Consider the following 17,172-nt stretch of genomic DNA (forward strand, 5'->3'; position numbering starts at 1 on the left):
CAACTTGCTGAAAAGTGTCAACAATGTTCCTTTCATCGAGCTTAAACAGTACAGCAAAATGGTACTTACAGAGTGACTCAAACATGACTGAGACCTTGTTTTTGAAAAACTGTTTATTTCTGTATTACAACTTGCTGAAAAGTGTCAACAGTGTTTCTATCATCCTGATTAAGCAGTACAGCAAAATTGTACTTACCTGATTTAGACCTTGTTTGTGAGAAACTCTTTATTTCTGTATTTCATGATTGCAACTTGCTGAAAAGTGTCAACAATGTTCCTTTCATCGAGTTTAAACAGTACAGCAAAAATGGTACTTACAGAGTGCATCAAACATTATTTAGACCTTGTTTGTGAAAAACTGTTTATTTCTATATTACAACTTGCTGAAAAGTGTCAACAGTGTTTCTATCATCCTGATTAAGCAGTACAGCAAAATTGTACATACATGATTTAGACCTTGTTTGTGAAAATCGGTTTATTTCTGTATTACATGATTGCAACTTGCTGAAAAGTGTCAACAATGTTCCTTTCATCGAGTTTAAACAGTACAGCAAAAATGGTACTTACAGAGTGCATCAAACATGATTTAGACCTTGTTTGTGAAAAATTGTTCATTTCTGTATTTCATGATTGCAACTTGCTGAAAAGTGTCAACAATGTTCCTTTCATCGAGCTTAAACAGTACAGCAAAATGGTACTTACAGTGACTCAAACATGACTTAGACCTTGTTTTTGAAAAACGGTTTATTTCTGTTTTACATGATTGCAACTTGCTGAAAAGTGTCAACAATGTTCCTTTCATCGAGTTTAAACAGTACAGCAAAAATAGTACTTACAGAGTGCATCAAACATTATTTAGACCTTGTTTGTGAAAAACTGTTTATTTCTGTATTACAACTTGCTGAAAAGTGTCAACAGTGTTTCTATCATCCTGATTAAGCAGTACAGCAAAATTGTACTTACCTGATTTAGACCTTGTTTGTGAGAAACTCTTTATTTCTGTATTTCATGATTCCAACTTGCTGAAAAGGGTCAACAATGTTCCTTTCATTGAGTTTAAACAGTACAGCAAAATGGTACTTACAGAGTGACTCAAACATGACTTAGACCTTGTTTTTGAAAAACTGTTTATTTCTATTTTACATGATTGCAACTTGCTGAAAAGTGTCAACAATGTTTCTATTATCGAGTTTAAACAGTACAGCAAAAATTGAACTTACAGAGTGCATCAAACATGATTTAGACCTTGTTTGTGAGAAACTCTTTATTTCTGTATTTCATGATTGCAACTTGCTGAAAAGTGTCAACAATGTTCCTTTCATCGAGCTTAAACAGTACAGCAAAATGGTACTTACAGAGTGACTCAAACATGACTGAGACCTTGTTTTTGAAAAACTGTTTATTTCTGTATTACATGATTGCAACTTGCTGAAAAGTGTCAACAATGTTCCTTTCATCGAGCTTAAACAGTACAGCAAAATGGTACTTACAGAGTGACTCAAACATGACTGAGACCTTGTTTTTGAAAAACTGTTTATTTCTGTATTACAACTTGCTGAAAAGTGTCAACAGTGTTTCTATCATCCTGATTAAGCAGTACAGCAAAATTGTACTTCCATGATTTTGACCTTGTTTGTGAAAAACTGTTTATTTCTGTATTACATGATTGCAACTTGCTGAAAAGTGTCAACAATGTTCCTTTCATCGAGTTTAAACAGTACAGCAAAAATGGTACTTACAGAGTGCGTCAAACATGATTTAGACCTTGTTTGTGAAAAATTGTTTTTTTCTGTATTTCATGATTGCAACTTGCTGAAAAGTGTCAACAATGTTCCTTTCATCGAGCTTAAACAGTACAGCAAAATGGTACTTACAGAGTGACTCAAACATAACTGAGACCTTGTTTTTGAAAAACTGTTTATTTCTGTATTACAACTTGCTGAAAAGTGTCAACAGTGTTTCTATCATCCTGATTAAGCAGTACAGCAAAATTGTACTTACATGATTTTGACCTTGTTTTTGAAAAACGGTTTATTTCTGTATTACATGATTGCAACTTGCTGAAAAGTGTCAACAATGTTCCTTTCATCGAGTTTAAACAGTACAGCAAAAATTGAACTTACAGAGTGCATCAAACATGATTTAGACCTTGTTTGTGAAAAATTGTTTTTTTCTGTATTTCATGATTGCAACTTGCTGAAAAGTGTCAACAATGTTCCTTTCATCGAGCTTAAACAGTACAGCAAAATGGTACTTACAGAGTGACTCAAACATGACTGAGACCTTGTTTTTGAAAAACTGTTTATTTCTGTATTACAACTTGCTGAAAAGTGTCAACAGTGTTTCTATCATCGTGATTAAGCAGTACAGCAAAATTGTACTTACCTGATTTAGACCTTGTTTGTGAGAAACTCTTTATTTCTGTATTTCATGATTGCAACTTGCTGAAAAGTGTCAACAATGTTCCTTTCATCGAGTTTAAACAGTACAGCAAAAATGGTACTTACAGAGTGCATCAAACATTATTTAGACCTTGTTTGTGAAAAACTGTTTATTTCTATATTACAACTTGCTGAAAAGTGTCAACAGTGTTTCTATCATCCTGATTAAGCAGTACAGCAAAATTGTACATACATGATTTAGACCTTGTTTGTGAAAATCGGTTTATTTCTGTATTACATGATTGCAACTTGCTGAAAAGTGTCAACAATGTTCCTTTCATCGAGTTTAAACAGTACAGCAAAAATTGAACTTACAGAGTGCATCAAACATGATTTAGACCTTGTTTGTGAGAAACTCTTTATTTCTGTATTTCATGATTGCAACTTGCTGAAAAGTGTCAACAATGTTCCTTTCATCGAGCTTAAACAGTACAGCAAAATGGTACTTACAGAGTGACTCAAACATGACTGAGACCTTGTTTTTGAAAAACTGTTTATTTCTGTATTACAACTTGCTGAAAAGTGTCAACAGTGTTTCTATCATCCTGATTAAGCAGTACAGCAAAATTGTACTTCCATGATTTTGACCTTGTTTGTGAAAAACTGTTTATTTCTGTATTACATGATTGCAACTTGCTGAAAAGTGTCAACAATGTTCCTTTCATCGAGTTTAAACAGTACAGCAAAAATGGTACTTACAGAGTGCATCAAACATGATTTAGACCTTGTTTGTGAAAAATTGTTTTTTTCTGTATTTCATGATTGCAACTTGCTGAAAAGTGTCAACAATGTTCCTTTCATCGAGCTTAAACAGTACAGCAAAATGGTACTTACAGTGACTCAAACATGACTTAGACCTTGTTTTTGAAAAACTGTTTATTTCTGTTTTACATGATTGCAACTTGCTGAAAAGTGTCAACAATGTTCCTTTCATCGAGTTTAAACAGTACAGCAAAAATAGTACTTACAGAGTGCATCAAACATTATTTAGACCTTGTTTGTGAAAAACTGTTTATTTCTGTATTACAACTTGCTGAAAAGTGTCAACAGTGTTTCTATCATCCTGATTAAGCAGTACAGCAAAATTGTACTTACCTGATTTAGACCTTGTTTGTGAGAAACTCTTTATTTCTGTATTTCATGATTCCAACTTGCTGAAAAGGGTCAACAATGTTCCTTTCATTGAGTTTAAACAGTACAGCAAAATGGTACTTAGAGAGTGACTCAAACATGACTTAGACCATGTTTTTGAAAAACTGTTTATTTCTATTTTACATGATTGCAACTTGCTGAAAAGTGTCAACAATGTTTCTATCATCGAGTTTAAACAGTACAGCAAAAATTGAAAATACAGAGTGCATCAAACATGATTTAGACCTTGTTTGTGAGAAACTCTTTTTTTCAGTATTTCATGATTGCAACTTGCTGAAAAGTGTCATCAATGTTCCTTTCATTGACTTTAAACAGTACAGCAAAATGGTATTTAGAGAGTGACTCAAACATGACTGAGACCTTGTTTTTGAAAAACTGTTTATTTCTGTATTACAACTTGCTGAAAAGTGTCAACAGTGTTTCTATCATCCTGATTAAGCAGTACAGCAAAATTGTACTTCCATGATTTTGACCTTGTTTGTGAAAAACTGTTTATTTCTGTATTACATGATTGCAACTTGCTGAAAAGTGTCAACAATGTTTCTTTCATCGAGCTTAAACAGTACAGCAAAATGGTACTTACAGAGTGACTCAAACATGACTTAGACCTTGTTTTTGAAAAACTGTTCATTTCTGTATTACATGATTGCAACTTGCTGAAAAGTGTCAACAGTGTTCCTTTCATCGAGTTTAAACAGTACAGCAAAAATTGAACTTACAGAGTGCATCAAACATGATTTAGACCTTGTTTGTGAGAAACTCTTTATTTCTGTATTTCATGATTGCAACTTGCTGAAAAGTGTCAACATGTTCCTTTCATCGAGCTTAAACAGTACAGCAAAATGGTACTTACAGAGTGACTCAAACATGACTGAGACCTTGTTTTTGAAAAACTGTTTATTTCTGTATTACATGATTGCAACTTGCTGAAAAGTGTCAACAATGTTCCTTTCATCGAGCTTAAACAGTACAGCAAAATGGTACTTACAGAGTGACTCAAACATGACTGAGACCTTGTTTTTGAAAAACTGTTTATTTCTGTATTACATGATTGCAACTTGCTGAAAAGTGTCAACAATGTTCCTTTCATCGAGCTTAAACAGTACAGCAAAATGGTACTTACAGAGTGACTCAAACATGACTTAGACCTTGTTTTTGAAAAACTGTTCATTTCTGTTATACATGATTGCAACTTGCTGAAAAGTGTCAACAGTGTTCCTTTCATCGAGTTTAAACAGTACAGCAAAAATTGAACTTACAGAGTGCATCAAACTTGATTTAGACCTTGTTTGTGAGAAACTCTTTATTTCTGTATTTCATGATTGCAACTTGCTGAAAAGTGTCAACAATGTTCCTTTCATCGAGCTTAAACAGTACAGCAAAATGGTACTTACAGAGTGACTCAAACATGACTGAGACCTTGTTTTTGAAAAACTGTTTATTTCTGTATTACATGATTGCAACTTGCTGAAAAGTGTCAACAATGTTCCTTTCATCGAGCTTAAACAGTACAGCAAAATGGTACTTACAGAGTGACTCAAACATGACTGAGACCTTGTTTTTGAAAAACTGTTTATTTCTGTATTACAACTTGCTGAAAAGTGTCAACAGTGTTTCTATCATCCTGATTAAGCAGTACAGCAAAATTGTACTTCCATGATTTTGACCTTGTTTGTGAAAAACTGTTTATTTCTGTATTACATGATTGCAACTTGCTGAAAAGTGTCAACAATGTTCCTTTCATCGAGTTTAAACAGTACAGCAAAAATGGTACTTACAGAGTGCGTCAAACATGATTTAGACCTTGTTTGTGAAAAATTGTTTTTTTCTGTATTTCATGATTGCAACTTGCTGAAAAGTGTCAACAATGTTCCTTTCATCGAGCTTAAACAGTACAGCAAAATGGTACTTACAGAGTGACTCAAACATGACTGAGACCTTGTTTTTGAAAAACTGTTTATTTCTGTATTACAACTTGCTGAAAAGTGTCAACAGTGTTTCTATCATCCTGATTAAGCAGTACAGCAAAATTGTACTTACATGATTTTGACCTTGTTTTTGAAAAACGGTTTATTTCTGTATTACATGATTGCAACTTGCTGAAAAGTGTCAACAATGTTCCTTTCATCGAGTTTAAACAGTACAGCAAAAATTGAACTTACAGAGTGCATCAAACATGATTTAGACCTTGTTTGTGAAAAATTGTTTTTTTCTGTATTTCATGATTGCAACTTGCTGAAAAGTGTCAACAATGTTCCTTTCATCGAGTTTAAACAGTACAGCAAAAATGGTACTTACAGAGTGCATCAAACATTATTTAGACCTTGTTTGTGAAAAACTGTTTATTTCTATATTACAACTTGCTGAAAAGTGTCAACAGTGTTTCTATCATCCTGATTAAGCAGTACAGCAAAATTGTACATACATGATTTAGACCTTGTTTGTGAAAATCGGTTTATTTCTGTATTACATGATTGCAACTTGCTGAAAAGTGTCAACAATGTTCCGTTCATCGAGTTTAAACAGTACAGCAAAAATGGTACTTACAGAGTGCATAAAACATGATTTAGACCTTGTTTGTGAAAAATTGTTTTTTTCTGTATTTCATGATTGCAACTTGCTGAAAAGTGTCAACAATGTTCCGTTCATCGAGTTTAAACAGTACAGCAAAAATGGTACTTACAGAGTGCATAAAACATGATTTAGACCTTGTTTGTGAAAAACTCTTTATTTCTGTATTTCATGATTCCAACTTGCTGAAAAGGGTCAACAATGTTCCTTTCATTGAGTTTAAACAGTACAGCAAAATGGTACTTAGAGTGACTCAAACATGACTTAGACCTTGTTTTTGAAAAACGGTTTATTTCTATATTACATGATTGCAACTTGCTGAAAAGTGTCAACAATGTTTCTATCATCGAGTTTAAACAGTAGAGCAAAAATTGAAAATACAGAGTGCATCAAACATGATTTAGACCTTGTTTGTGAGAAACTCTTTATTTCGGTATTTCATGATTGCAACTTGCTGAAAAGTGTCAACAATGTTCCTTTCATCGAGTTTAAACAGTACAGCAAAAATAGTACTTACAGAGTGCATCAAACATTATGTAGACCTTGTTTGTGAAAAACTGTTTATTTCTGTATTACAACTTGCTGAAAAGTGTCAACAGTGTTTCTATCATCCTGATTAAGCAGTACAGCAAAATTGTACTTACCTGAATTAGACCTTGTTTGTGAGAAACTCTTTATTTCTGTATTTCATGATTGCAACTTGCTAAAAAGGGTCAACAATGTTCCTTTCATTGAGTTTAAACAGTACAGCAAAATGGTACTTAGAGAGTGACTCAAACATGACTTAGACCTTGTTTTTGAAAAACTGTTTATTTCTATATTACATGATTGCAACTTGCTGAAAAGTGTCAACAATGTTTCTATCATCGAGTTTAAACAGTAGAGCAAAAATTGAAAATACAGAGTGCATCAAACATGATTTAGACCTTGTTTGTGAGAAACTCTTTATTTCGGTATTTCATGATTGCAACTTGCTGAAAAGTGTCAACAATGTTCCTTTCATTGACTTTAAACAGTACAGCAAAATGGTACTTAGAGAGTGACTCAAACATGACTTAGACCTTGTTTTTGAAAAACTGTTTATTTCTGTATTACAAGATTGCAACTTGCTGAAAAGTGTCAACAATGTTCCTTTCATCGAGTTTAAACAGTACAGCAAAAATGGTACTTACAGAGTGCATCAAACATGATTTAGACCTTGTTTGTGAAAAATTGTTTTTTTCTGTATTTCATGATTGCAACTTGCTGAAAAGTGTCAACAATGTTCCTTTCATCGAGTTTAAACAGTACAGCAAAAATAGTACTTACAGAGTGCATCAAACATTATTTAGACCTTGTTTGTGAAAAACTGTTTATTTCTGTATTACAACTTGCTGAAAAGTGTCAACAGTGTTTCTATCATCCTGATTAAGCAGTACAGCAAAATTGTACTTCCATGATTTTGACCTTGTTTGTGAAAAACTGTTTATTTCTGTATTACATGATTGCAACTTGCTGAAAAGTGTCAACAATGTTTCTTTCATCGAGCTTAAACAGTACAGCAAAATGGTACTTACAGAGTGACTCAAACATGACTTAGACCTTGTTTTTGAAAAACTGTTCATTTCTGTATTACATGATTGCAACTTGCTGAAAAGTGTCAACAGTGTTCCTTTCATCGAGTTTAAACAGTACAGCAAAAATTGAACTTACAGAGTGCATCAAACATGATTTAGACCTTGTTTGTGAGAAACTCTTTATTTCTGTATTTCATGATTGCAACTTGCTGAAAAGTGTCAACAATGTTCCTTTCATCGAGCTTAAACAGTACAGCAAAATGGTACTTACAGAGTGACTCAAACATGACTGAGACCTTGTTTTTGAAAAACTGTTTATTTCTGTATTACATGATTGCAACTTGCTGAAAAGTGTCAACAATGTTCCTTTCATCGAGCTTAAACAGTACAGCAAAATGGTACTTACAGAGTGACTCAAACATGACTGAGACCTTGTTTTTGAAAAACTGTTTATTTCTGTATTACATGATTGCAACTTGCTGAAAAGTGTCAACAATGTTCCTTTCATCGAGCTTAAACAGTACAGCAAAATGGTACTTACAGAGTGACTCAAACATGACTGAGACCTTGTTTTTGAAAAACTGTTTATTTCTGTATTACAACTTGCTGAAAAGTGTCAACAGTGTTTCTATCATCCTGATTAAGCAGTACAGCAAAATTGTACTTCCATGATTTTGACCTTGTTTGTGAAAAACTGTTTATTTCTGTATTACATGATTGCAACTTGCTGAAAAGTGTCAACAATGTTCCTTTCATCGAGTTTAAACAGTACAGCAAAAATGGTACTTACAGAGTGCGTCAAACATGATTTAGACCTTGTTTGTGAAAAATTGTTTTTTTTCTGTATTTCATGATTGCAACTTGCTGAAAAGTGTCAACAATGTTCCTTTCATCGAGCTTAAACAGTACAGCAAAATGGTACTTACAGAGTGACTCAAACATGACTGAGACCTTGTTTTTGAAAAACTGTTTATTTCTGTATTACAACTTGCTGAAAAGTGTCAACAGTGTTTCTATCATCCTGATTAAGCAGTACAGCAAAATTGTACTTACATGATTTTGACCTTTTTTTTGAAAAACGGTTTATTTCTGTATTACATGATTGCAACTTGCTGAAAAGTGTCAACAATGTTCCTTTCATCGAGTTTAAACAGTACAGCAAAAATTGAACTTACAGAGTGCATCAAACATGATTTAGACCTTGTTTGTGAGAAACTCTTTATTTCTGTATTTCATGATTGCAACTTGCTGAAAAGTGTCAACAATGTTCCTTTCATCGAGCTTAAACAGTACAGCAAAATGGTACTTACAGAGTGACTCAAACATGACTGAGACCTTGTTTGTGAAAAATTGTTTTTTTCTGTATTTCATGATTGCAACTTGCTGAAAAGTGTCAACAATGTTCCTTTCATCGAACTTAAACAGTACAGCAAAATGGTACTTACAGAGTGACTCAAACATGACTGAGACCTTGTTTTTGAAAAACTGTTTATTTCTGTATTACAACTTGCTGAAAAGTGTCAACAGTGTTTCTATCATCCTGATTAAGCAGTACAGCAAAATGTACTTACCTGATTTAGACCTTGTTTGTGTAAAACTCTTTATTTCTGTATTTCATGATTCCAACTTGCTGAAAAGGGTCAACAATGTTCCTTTCATTGAGTTTAAACAGTACAGCAAAATGGTACTTAGAGTGACTCAAACATGACTTAGACCTTGTTTTTGAAAAACTGTTTATTTCTATATTACATGATTGCAACTTGCTGAAAAGTGTCAACAATGTTTCTATCATCGAGTTTAAACAGTAGAGCAAAAATTGAAAATACAGAGTGCATCAAACATGATTTAGACCCTGTTTGTGAGAAACTCTTTATTTCGGTATTTCATGATTGCAACTTGCTGAAAAGTGTCAACAATGTTCCTTTCATTGACTTTAAACAGTACAGCAAAATGGTACTTAGAGAGTGACTCAAACATGACTTAGACCTTGTTTTTGAAAAACTGTTTATTTCTGTATTACATGATTGCAACTTGCTGAAAAGTGTCAACAATGTTCCTTTCATCGAGTTTAAACAGTACAGCAAAAATGGTACTTACAGAGTGCATCAAACATGATTTAGACCTTGTTTGTGAAAAATTGTTTTTTTCTGTATTTCATGATTGCAACTTGCTGAAAAGTGTCATCAATGTTCCTTTCATTGACTTTAAACAGTCCAGCAAAATGGTATTTAGAGAGTGACTCAAACATGACTTAGACCTTGTTTTTGAAAAACTGTTTATTTCTGTATTACATGATTGCAACTTGCTGAAAAGTGTCAACAATGTTCCTTTCATCGAGCTTAAACAGTACAGCAAAATGGTACTTACAGAGTGACTCAAACATGACTGAGACCTTGTTTTTGAAAAACTGTTTATTTCTGTATTACAACTTGCTGAAAAGTGTCAACAGTGTTTCTATCATCCTGATTAAGCAGTACAGCAAAATTGTACTTCCATGATTTTGACCTTGTTTGTGAAAAACTGTTTTTTTCTGTATTTCATGATTGCAACTTGCTGAAAAGTGTCAACAATGTTCCTTTCATCGAGCTTAAACAGTACAGCAAAATGGTACTTACAGAGTGACTCAAACATGACTGAGACCTTGTTTTTGAAAAACTGTTTATTTCTGTATTACAACTTGCTGAAAAGTGTCAACAGTGTTTCTATCATCCTGATTAAGCAGTACAGCAAAATTGTACTTACCTGATTTAGACCTTGTTTGTGAGAAACTCTTTATTTCTGTATTTCATGATTGCAACTTGCTAAAAAGGGTCAACAATGTTCCTTTCATTGAGTTTAAACAGTACAGCAAAATGGTACTTACAGAGTGACTCAAACATGACTGAGACCTTGTTTTTGAAAAACTCTTTATTTCTGTATTACAACTTGCTGAAAAGTGTCAACAGTGTTTCTATCATCCTGATTAAGCAGTACAGCAAAATTGTACTTCCATGATTTTGACCTTGTTTGTGAAAAACTGTTTATTTCTGTATTACATGATTGCAACTTGCTGAAAAGTGTCAACAATGTTCCTTTCATCGAGTTTAAACAGTACAGCAAAAATGGTACTTACAGAGTGCGTCAAACATGATTTAGACCTTGTTTGTGAAAAATTGTTTTTTTCTGTATTTCATGATTGCAACTTGCTGAAAAGTGTCAACAATGTTCCTTTCATCGAGCTTAAACAGTACAGCAAAATGGTACTTACAGAGTGACTCAAACATGACTGAGACCTTGTTTTTGAAAAACTGTTTATTTCTGTATTACAACTTGCTGAAAAGTGTCAACAGTGTTTCTATCATCCTGATTAAGCAGTACAGCAAAATTGTACTTACATGATTTTGACCTTGTTTTTGAAAAACGGTTTATTTCTGTATTACATGATTGCAACTTGCTGAAAAGTGTCAACAATGTTCCTTTCATCGAGTTTAAACAGTACAGCAAAAATGGAACTTACAGAGTGCATCAAACATGACTTAGACCTTGTTTTTGAAAAACTGTTCATTTCTGTATTACATGATTGCAACTTGCTGAAAAGTGTCAACAGTGTTCCTTTCATCGAGTTTAAACAGTACAGCAAAAATTGAACTTACAGAGTGCATCAAACATGATTTAGACCTTGTTTGTGAGAAACTCTTTATTTCTGTATTTCATGATTGCAACTTGCTGAAAAGTGTCAACAATGTTCCTTTCATCGAGCTTAAACAGTACAGCAAAATGGTACTTACAGAGTGACTCAAACATGACTGAGACCTTGTTTTTGAAAAACTGTTTATTTCTGTATTACAACTTGCTGAAAAGTGTCAACAGTGTTATCATCCTGATTAAGCAGTACAGCAAAATTGTACTTACATGATTTTGACCTTGTTTTTAAAAAACGGTTTATTTCTGTATTACATGATTGCAACTTGCTGAAAAGTGTCAACAATGTTCCTTTCATCGAGTTTAAACAGTACAGCAAAAATGGAACTTACAGAGTGCATCAAACATGATTTAGACCTTGTTTGTGAAAAATTGTTTTTTTCTGTATTTCATGATTGCAACTTGCTGAAAAGTGTCAACAATGTTCCTTTCATCGAGCTTAAACAGTACAGCAAAAATTGAAAATACATAGTGCATCAAACATGATTTAGACCTTGTTTTTGAAAAACTGTTTATTTCTGTATTACATGATTGCAACTTGCTGAAAAGTGTCAACAATGTTCCTTTCATCGAGCTTAAACAGTACAGCAAAATGGTACTTACAGAGTGACTCAAACATGACTGAGACCTTGTTTTTGAAAAACTGTTTATTTCTGTATTACAACTTGCTGAAAAGTGTCAACAGTGTTTCTATCATCCTGATTAAGCAGTACAGCAAAATTGTACTTCCATGATTTTGACCTTGTTTGTGAAAAACTGTTTATTTCTGTATTACATGATTGCAACTTGCTGAAAAGTGTCAACAATGTTCCTTTCATGAGTTTAAACAGTACAGCAAAAATGGTACTTACAGAGTGCGTCAAACATGATTTAGACCTTGTTTGTGAAAAATTGTTTTTTTCTGTATTTCATGATTGCAACTTGCTGAAAAGTGTCAACAATGTTCCTTTCATCGAGCTTAAACAGTACAGCAAAATGGTACTTACAGAGTGACTCAAACATGACTGAGACCTTGTTTTTGAAAAACTGTTTATTTCTGTATTACAACTTGCTGAAAAGTGTCAACAGTGTTTCTATCATCCTGATTAAGCAGTACAGCAAAATTGTACTTCCATGATTTTGACATTGTTTGTGAAAAACTGTTTATTTCTGTATTACATGATTGCAACTTGCTGAAAAGTGTCAACAATGTTCCTTTCATCGAGTTTAAACAGTACAGCAAAAATGGTACTTACAGAGTGCGTCAAACATGATTTAGACCTTGTTTGTGAAAAATTGTTTTTTTCTGTATTTCATGATTGCAACTTGCTGAAGTGTCAACAATGTTCCTTTCATCGAGCTTAAACAGTACAGCAAAATGGTACTTACAGAGTGACTCAAACATGACTGAGACCTTGTTTTTGAAAAACTGTTTATTTCTGTATTACAACTTGCTGAAAAGTGTCAACAGTGTTTCTATCATCCTGATTAAGCAGTACAGCAAAATTGTACTTACATGATTTAGACCTTGTTTGTGAAAAACTGTTTTTTTTCTGTATTTCATGATTGCAACTTGCTGAAAAGTGTCAACAATGTTCCTTTCATCGAGTTTAAACAGTACAGCAAAAATGGAACTTCCTTAGTGCATCAAACATGATTTAGACCTTGTTTGTGAAAAATTGTTTTTTTCTGTATTTCATGATTGCAACTTGCTGAAAAGTGTCAACAATGTTCCTTTCATCGAGCTTAAACAGTACAGCAAAAATTGAAAATAAATAGTGCATCAAACATGATTTAGACCTTGTTTTTGAAAAACTGTTTATTTCTGTATTGCATGATTGCAACTTGCTGAAAAGTGTCAACAATGTTCCTTTCATCGAGCTTAAACAGTACAGCAAAATGGTACTTACAGAGTGACTCAAACATGACTGAGACCTTGTTTTTGAAAAACTGTTTATTTCTGTATTACAACTTGCTGAAAAGTGTCAACAGTGTTTCTATCATCCTGATTAAGCAGTACAGCAAAATTGTACTTACCTGATTTAGACCTTGTTTGTGAGAAACTCTTTATTTCTGTATTTCATGATTGCAACTTGCTGAAAAGTGTCAACAATGTTCCTTTCATCGAGTTTAAACAGTACAGCAAAAATGGTACTTACAGAGTGCATCAAACATTATTTAGACCTTGTTTGTGAAAAACTGTTTATTTCTATATTACAACTTGCTGAAAAGTGTCAACAGTGTTTCTATCATCCTGATTAAGCAGTACAGCAAAATTGTACATACATGATTTAGACCTTGTTTGTGAAAATCGGTTTATTTCTGTATTACATGATTGCAACTTGCTGAAAAGTGTCAACAATGTTCCTTTCATCGAGCTTAAACAGTACAGCAAAATGGTACTTACAGAGTGACTCAAACATGACTGAGACCTTGTTTTTGAAAAACTCTTTATTTCTGTATTACAACTTGCTGAAAAGTGTCAACAGTGTTTCTATCATCCTGATTAAGCAGTACAGCAAAATTGTACTTCCATGATTTTGACCTTGTTTGTGAAAAACTGTTTATTTCTGTATTACATGATTGCAACTTGCTGAAAAGTGTCAACAATGTTCCTTTCATGAGTTTAAACAGTACAGCAAAAATGGTACTTACAGAGTGCGTCAAACATGATTTAGACCTTGTTTGTGAAAAATTGTTTTTTTCTGTATTTCATGATTGCAACTTGCTGAAAAGTGTCAACAATGTTCCTTTCATCGAGCTTAAACAGTACAGCAAAATGGTACTTACAGAGTGACTCAAACATGACTGAGACCTTGTTTTTGAAAAACTGTTTATTTCTGTATTACAACTTGCTGAAAAGTGTCAACAGTGTTTCTATCATCCTGATTAAGCAGTACAGCAAAATTGTACTTCCATGATTTTGACCTTGTTTGTGAAAAACTGTTTATTTCTGTATTACATGATTGCAACTTGCTGAAAAGTGTCAACAATGTTCCTTTCATCGAGTTTAAACAGTACAGCAAAAATGGTACTTACAGAGTGACTCAAACATGACTGAGACCTTGTTTTTGAAAAACTGTTTATTTCTGTATTACAACTTGCTGAAAAGTGTCAACAGTGTTTCTATCATCCTGATTAAGCAGTACAGCAAAATTGTACTTCCATGATTTTGACCTTGTTTGTGAAAAACTGTTTATTTCTGTATTACATGATTGCAACTTGCTGAAAAGTGTCAACAATGTTCCTTTCATGAGTTTAAACAGTACAGCAAAAATGGTACTTACAGAGTGCGTCAAACATGATTTAGACCTTGTTTGTGAAAAATTGTTTTTTTCTGTATTTCATGATTGCAACTTGCTGAAAAGTGTCAACAATGTTCCTTTCATCGAGCTTAAACAGTACAGCAAAATGGTACTTACAGAGTGACTCAAACATGACTGAGACCTTGTTTTTGAAAAACTGTTTATTTCTGTATTACAACTTGCTGAAAAGTGTCAACAGTGTTTCTATCATCCTGATTAAGCAGTACAGCAAAATTGTACTTCCATGATTTTGACCTTGTTTGTGAAAAACTGTTTATTTCTGTATTACATGATTGCAACTTGCTGAAAAGTGTCAACAATGTTCCTTTCATGAGTTTAAACAGTACAGCAAAAATGGTACTTAACAGAGTGCGTCAAACATGATTTAGACCTTGTTTGTGAAAAATTGTTTTTTTCTGTATTTCATGATTGCAACTTGCTGAAAAGTGTCAACAATGTTCCTTTCATCGAGCTTAAACAGTACAGCAAAATGGTACTTACAGAGTGACTCAAACATGACTGAGACCTTGTTTTTGAAAAACTGTTTATTTCTGTATTACAACTTGCTGAAAAGTGTCAACAGTGTTTCTATCATCCTGATTAAGCAGTACAGCAAAATTGTACTTCCATGATTTTGACCTTGTTTGTGAAAAACTGTTTATTTCTGTATTACATGATTGCAACTTGCTGAAAAGTGTCAACAATGTTCCTTTCATGAGTTTAAACAGTACAGCAAAAATGGTACTTAACAGAGTGCGTCAAACATGATTTAGACCTTGTTTGTGAAAAATTGTTTTTTTCTGTATTTCATGATTGCAACTTGCTGAAAAGTGTCAACAATGTTCCTTTCATCGAGCTTAAACAGTACAGCAAAATGGTACTTACAGAGTGACTCAAACATGACTGAGACCTTGTTTTTGAAAAACTGTTTATTTCTGTATTACATGATTGCAACTTGCTGAAAAGTGTCAACAGTGTTCCTTTCATCGAGTTTAAACAGTACAGCAAAAATTGAACTTACAGAGTGCATCAAACATGATTTAGACCTTGTTTGTGAGAAACTCTTTATTTCTGTATTTCATGATTGCAACTTGCTGAAAAGTGTCAACAATGTTCCTTTCATCGAGCTTAAACAGTACAGCAAAATGGTACTTACAGAGTGACTCAAACATGACTGAGACCTTGTTTTTGAAAAACTGTTTATTTCTGTATTACATGATTGCAACTTGCTGAAAAGTGTCAACAATGTTCCTTTCATCGAGCTTAAACAGTACAGCAAAATGGTACTTACAGAGTGACTCAAACATGACTGAGACCTTGTTTTTGAAAAACTGTTTATTTCTGTATTACAACTTGCTGAAAAGTGTCAACAGTGTTTCTATCATCCTGATTAAGCAGTACAGCAAAATTGTACTTCCATGATTTTGACCTTGTTTGTGAAAAACTGTTTATTTCTGTATTACATGATTGCAACTTGCTGAAAAGTGTCAACAATGTTCCTTTCATCGAGTTTAAACAGTACAGCAAAAATGGTACTTACAGAGTGCGTCAAACATGATTTAGACCTTGTTTGTGAAAAATTGTTTTTTTCTGTATTTCATGATTGCAACTTGCTGAAAAGTGTCAACAATGTTCCTTTCATCGAGCTTAAACAGTACAGCAAAATGGTACTTACAGAGTGACTCAAACATGACTGAGACCTTGTTTTTGAAAAACTGTTTATTTCTGTATTACAACTTGCTGAAAAGTGTCAACAGTGTTTCTATCATCCTGATTAAGCAGTACAGCAAAATTGTACTTCCATGATTTTGACCTTGTTTGTGAAAAACTGTTTGTTTCTGTATTACATGATTGCAACTTGCTGAAAAGTGTCAACAATGTTCCTTTCATCGAGTTTAAACAGTACAGCAAAAATGGTACTTACAGAGTGCGTCAAACATGATTTAGACCTTGTTTGTGAAAAATTGTTTTTTTCTGTATTTCATGATTGCAACTTGCTGAAAAGTGTCAACAATGTTCCTTTCATCGAGCTTAAACAGTACAGCAAAATGGTACTTACAGAGTGACTCAAACATGACTGAGACCTTGTTTTTGAAAAACTGTTTATTTCTGTATTACATGATTGCAACTTGCTGAAAAGTGTCAACAGTGTTCCTTTCATCGAGTTTAAACAGTACAGCAAAAATTGAACTTACAGAGTGCATCAAACATGATTTAGACCTTGTTTGTGAGAAACTCTTTATTTCTGTATTTCATGATTGCAACTTGCTGAAAAGTGTCAACAATGTTCCTTTCATCGAGCTTAAACAGTACAGCAAAATGGTACTTACAGAGTGACTCAAATATGACTGAGACCTTGTTTTTGAAAAACTGTTTATTTCTGTATTACATGATTGCAACTTGCTGAAAAGTGTCAACAATGTTCCTTTCATCGAGCTTAAACAGTACAGCAAAATGGTACTTACAGAGTGACTCAAACATGACTGA

Source organism: Salmo salar, chromosome 07, assembly GCF_965601325.2.
Source record: "Salmo salar chromosome 07, fSalSal1, whole genome shotgun sequence".
NCBI classification, from domain to species: domain Eukaryota; kingdom Metazoa; phylum Chordata; class Actinopteri; order Salmoniformes; family Salmonidae; genus Salmo; species Salmo salar.